We start from the raw sequence: 6,243 nt of genomic DNA, 5'->3' as shown, positions 1-6,243 counted from the left end.
AAAAAAAGTGCTGATGTGACAATAAAACAAAACCTTTTTCAGTCAGAATTTAAGCAGCAGTCCTACCACTAACTGCAGCAAAGCTCCTTAATATAAAACTGTACAAATAATCAGAAAGAAATGAAAATGTGAAGACTGTAATTGTTGTATTTCTGCATCTTGAAAACTGTAGATCTGTTTTTCACTAGCAGGAACACAATAAAGCATGAGCTCAGCTACAGTAAACAATAAAGTTCCATGCAATGCCAGAATAATGCTGAGAAGACTATTTCACCTGGTGATCTCATACAACAGCTGATTTCCCCTTCGATTTTATGAAAGCAGAAATATAACAACATAGGAAACATAGAAAACAACAATGTGGGCTTCATTCCACAAAATGAAACAAAGACAACAAAGAAGTTTAAGGCAATAACAAAGGAACAGCGTTTCTTTCTCGGCAAAGGAAGAATCTACTTGAAACAAAGAAGAAAACATACAATTACTGACACAATGAGGAAATAATTTCTCGTAACATGTAAAACAAATGATGTAATGTAGGAACTAACTGCAATGATCAGTTGTTTACAGCGCTGCTGACTCCTGCATTTTTACAATTATTTAATTCGATGCAGCTTATTAATACAGAAACCATTGTCTGAATGCAATTTAAAAGAAAAACTCAGCCAGTTCATTTCCGATTTCCAATCCACTCCAACCTTATAATTTATTGACACACAGTTCAACGTAATCCTAAATATAAATGTAGTTTCTATCTCCAGTCATTGATTTTGCAGCTATTCCTCCTGCATATGGGGATTGTGGAAAGGAATGAATCCACTTAAAAAGGAAGAAAAAAAATACAAATGTTTATGAGCAGTAATGAAATTGTTTCCCAGTAGAGCATAATAATAAAACATATAAGTTAATAAGGAAGTGTCATGAGTGATAAAATGATGTAATGTGGGAACTAATTGTTGTGATATCTTGCTTACATCTGCAGGAACTCGAGAAACACAGGCTTGCTGAGTCTTGCATTTTTATATTTATTCAATTTAACAAAAGCTGTTATTGATATAACCTCTAACTTTGTGAGCTGCCATCTGCCGTTACAGACCGGGGTTTTATTAAATAAACTGATGCATCTTGTTTTCCTTTCAAATAGCACTTTATGAACTTTAATGCATTGGATGAACACATTTTTAAATTTTTTATAAAAGCTGCGCAGGAGCTTTGCAGTAAGAACGTCAATGTTGGAAACCCCAGCAACTTGTAAATGTACATATACATTTTAATTCAACCTGATTGGATTTAGAAAATAAGACTACACTGCAAAAACATTGAATCTTCCAGTCAGAAAAAAACATGCTGACAACATTAAAAAGTTATTTTAAAACTGAATATGTCATATATAAGAATAATTTTTGTTTTTTCAGGGAGACACAGGATTTGTTCATTCAAATTTGGTTTCTTGAAATCAATGATCTTTGCAGTTGTTATGTCACATTTATTCACTGGAAAAACACAGAATCTTACCAAATGTTTTATCTTTTCTTTTAGTGCAGAAGACATAAATAATTTAGAAATAACTTTTCAGCAAGATATAGGAGCTTGTTTTAAGTCAGTAATTATATATAAGTAATACTGGTTCTGTTAGCAGAGTATTTAATACATAACAAGACAATACAATATTAAGGAATTATTGACTAAAAACAAGCTCCTAAATCTTGCTGAAAAGTTACTTGTCAGTTACGTCTTATTTCAAGCGTCCTATGATATCTGCACTAGAAAGTAGACCAAAAATACTTGGTAATATTTTGTGTTTTTGCAGTGTACTTGCAGACTTCTCATCTGGAGAAACGTCTGGATTACACTCAGGACGTTTCTCTATGTCTGTGAAACTTCATTGTGCAAAATAAGCTCTGGTTTGATCCATTTCAGTTCTTCACATTTCAAATATTCATCCATTCATTCTTGTTCTACTCAAACATGATCATCAGTTTGCAGCATGAGGACTAGCATAACCTCTGTTACACCTTTTGATGAAAACAGCCTTGATGACCGTATTTTATCTTTGACAGAACCCGACTTCCTTCTTTTCTCTCAGCACAAATAAAACTGTCCTCATCTGACCAGAAAACATGTTTCTGTGTGATGAGCTCATGCAAACCAAGCTTCTGTTTCTTTGAACCCAGCTGCAATTCTGTGCAGAATTAAAGTAAGACTTCCTCCTGGCATAATGCAGTGTACTTTTTGGAGACAGCCAGTGTTTAGTAACTGTAGTTTGCTGTTGTCATAAACATTTGTCACATTCTGAAAAACAATGTCACATTTTTGGCCTTGGCCTGTCCTCACTGGGAACTCCCCAGCCTCCATATTTAAGAAACTTTATTGTAACTTAAAACTGTTAAAAGATACTTAGAAATGTATGTAAATCAGAAACTTTGCACCAAGGATCAATGTCAAAATAATTGATTTGGTGATAAAAGCGGTTGCTTTTGAGATTTGTGAGTGGCTTTTTTTCTGCATTAGAGTTCTTCCAGGCAGGAAAATCTTAAAAAGTTAACCTATTTCAGCAAATACATCCAGAAAGGGAAACATATCTCACATATGCATAGAGAAATATATTTCAACCACGTGTTTCTGTTTATTTCGGGTTGTTTAGGCCTCCAAAGCTGTTTTACTGCAGCTTTTTTTTACATTTCTGGACTGGACAAGTGATGCAAACCCAATAAAAAAATAAATTAATTCAGAAATATTACTCAGAAATATACGTAGTCGTTACCATCCTCCTCCAGAATGGGAAGCAGTAGTGAGTCTTTGCAAAGGACTTGGCTGGTCACAAAGTGCAGATTAATAAAAAATTGAGTGGAAGGAACAAGTGTTGTAAAAGATGTGTTACAACAAGAGTTGTAAAGGTGTCGACATCCTTAAAATGGCTTAAATTTATATTTAAAAATGTAAGTTGAGCTTAAGTACGTTTAACTTAAGTCTTAAATTTTGTTAATATCATGTATTCTATGTAGTTTTTTTTCTCCCCTGACTTTTCTGTCAGGAAAATGTTTGAGTTGCACCCAGATGCTAACTATCTGATAATACACAAACCCTGGCTAGCTTAGTTTGTACAATTAAAATACAAATCAAAGTTATCAAGAAAACACTACCAGTTATAATTTATAAAAAGAAACTCTAGCACTGGTTGAAAGAGAAGCAGTTTTACACCCATTTATAATGTCTTCCAATGCTTATTTCTGTCTGTTAATTAGTTTTTTCTTGTGTAAATGTTCTTTTGTTGATGTTTTTAATTCTTTTATTAGAACTATGTGTACTGTGTTCTCTCCTGTGAATTTTATAGTGAGGTGTTTTGTTTTTTGTCCTTGCTTGTCTTAGAACAAAGGATGACATTTAGCTATTGTGCTAATTTGTGCATATTTACACTGCCATGAGTTGTGGTAATATTGATTAATGTGAACTGTCCTAATCAGATCAATTAAATTGAAATACCTGGACTGTTGCTCAGTGGTCCAAAATCTTCTTGTTTGAATATTAATGTCCCAGACTCTGGAGAAACACGCCGTCCATGTTGATGAGGTCAAGATTGAAGTTTCCACAGCGAGCCGCCGACCATGAAGTTCATGCTTCGTTCTGCTGACAAGCTTTATGGAGATGCTGACTTCATTTATCAGCAGGACTTGGCACCTGCCCACTCCACCAAAGGTGCCAATACCTACTTTTTATCAGCGCTTGAACGTGGTGACATCAACCCAATGGAAACACTGGAGTATGGTCAAGAGGAAGAGGAGAGGCGGATGAGAAAAACGCTGCTATTACAGCAATTTCGGCTTCGTTAATTCCTCAAGTTGATCACTTCCACATTCATAAATGTTAACCTTTTCTCTTCACTGTCTTTCCATGAAGGTGACCTATTATGCTTCCTTGAACAGTTTTACAAAACATATTCATCAAATTTTTTTCAAAATCATTCTTAGATGATGAGACTTCACTCTGCTCAGTTCTGCCTATTGTGAGCTCCTTTCAGAATCAGCTGTTTTATGGCGTCTTGTCACTTTAAATCCAAATAATACACTGCTGGCCACGTCCTCCCCCCACCCCCAACACTAGGTGAAAATGGCTGCAAACAGATGCTCAACTATACAACCGTACATCTTTGAAAAGCATAAGTGGAGCCTCCTGCACAACCAACAAGAATGCAGCAAGTGGTCTCTAGATGGTAAGTCAACAACAAAATGTTTGTCTTTTCCAGCAGCCATTGTACAGCACATACAGCAGTAAAACCAGCTGACCAAATGTGCTGCAGCTCCACTTGGGTTACTAGGTAACAGGCATCGCCTGCTGATTGGTGACGTTACACTGTGGAGGCTTTTGAAACGGCCCATTTTCATGACACAGAAAAAACATTACCTTATTGCCAAAAACGTCAGGGTGGGTGTTTTTTTTTTTTTTAAGTGCTTGGACCATCATACAGTGCAAAAAGCGGTAAAATCAGCTGACCAAATGTGCTGCAGATCTTTGGGTTGCTAGGTAGCAAGGATGGGCTTCATTCAGGTTGCTAGGTAACCACACAGTGTTTGTCCTGGCTTAATGAGAAGGTTTTTGAAACGGCTCAATGTTTTTTGACAATAAACATTGATTTATTGTCAAAAAACAGCTAGACGTGTGTTTTTTTTTAACGCGCTTGGGCTTTTTTAGAAACACTAGAAATCCAAATGGAAGCACAAAATACATTGGACATATGGCACAATGTGGATTTTGCACCATACATCCCCTTTAAATCAGACCAAATTTCTCCACAAGCTTCTTGCAACAGTTTACTGAACTCTTGGTCCAATCGTCTTCATCGATTTGCAAAACCTGCATTTCAGTTGGTTCAACTTATACAGTTTATATGCAAAGTGTATTTTATGGCACTGATTTTATTGTTATTAAAAAACAAACATTTATTTTCGAAGGCAGCATGAGTGAGGGAAGATATAACTTTAATTTGGTAACATCATATTCAAATTTCCAGTTTGTCACTGTTTAAATTGGCATAGACAAAAATGACATTATAACTCCTGACTCTCTAATTATATCACCCGTCCCCAAGATGCACATAAAATTAGTTTATTACAGTCACCTGCACTTTATGCCTGTTAAATAAGCTTTTGTGACACTAATGTTTGCTCAGTCAGTGCAGGAATTAAATATTGAAATAAAACGTTGCTGCTTCCAGTACATCGGGCTTTTTCTTGTCAGTGACGATGACTGCCGGCGTTTCTTTGTGACGTCGTAAAAAGGATTTGTTTTCCTGCCCTGATTAGACTGGCAGACACACAAAATAATGTCCAAAGGACTCAGATGAGAACTAAAAAGGACAATTTTAGACTTATAATTTCTGATTCAAAGATAATCAGTTTAAAATGCCCCACTTTGTTTGGAAGGAGGCTGCTTGTTTCTGCCAAAAGTGATAAAACCAGTCGGATTTTGGTAGCAATGTCATTTCCACACTGGAACTCGTTGATTTGTGCAGCTATTTTCCATTAAATAAAATAAATCATGGTTCAGAAATAACTCTTTGTATTTACAGAGATTACGTATGTCTGATATTAAAATGTGTCTGATGATCTGAAACAGTGGAGCAATACTTTTTTACAGTTTTGCATTTGCATAAATGTCCCCAAGCAAACGACACCACATCCTGTTTTCACCTCCGTCCACCAGGTTTACTTCAGTTTGATACTTTGACCGCTCTAATTGACTAAACTGGTGGAGTTCAATTAAATTTGTTTGGGGGTTTTTTGGCTTGGTTGAGGTTGAATCCATTCCAGAAGCCTAATTTTAACCTCCTTTAACTTTTCCAAAAAAACAGGATGTGTGTTTATGTGTGTTTGACAGTGAAACCCAAACCGTCATCTTCAGATAACAGGAAGTTGGAAGATGATGAAGAACAACCTCAGAGCTGCAAAGCCTCAAGTCGATGGAAAATACTGAAACACCAATGAAGTTTAACAAACATAGATAAATAAACTTTATGGTCTGTCCCAAAGATTATAGGAAGGTTAACAGGGCTCCATGTTGGAAACACAAACATTCAGATAACAAAAAAACAAACAAAAACAATACAATTAGTAAGAAAACAAGACAATCCCATCAGTGCAACTTTCAGGAAAGAAATTAAAAAGACACTACTTATGGAAATATGCAGTTTAGTACTATATAATGCAGTGTTTTTCAACCACTGTTCCGCGGCACACTAGTGTGCCG

This window comes from Poecilia latipinna, unplaced genomic scaffold (genome assembly GCF_001443285.1).
Source record: "Poecilia latipinna isolate Pla-1442-1.1 unplaced genomic scaffold, P_latipinna-1.0 Scaffold1049, whole genome shotgun sequence".
NCBI lineage: Eukaryota > Metazoa > Chordata > Actinopteri > Cyprinodontiformes > Poeciliidae > Poecilia > Poecilia latipinna.
The sequence above is the reverse complement of the archived record's forward strand: the minus strand, read 5'-3'. Positions refer to the sequence as shown.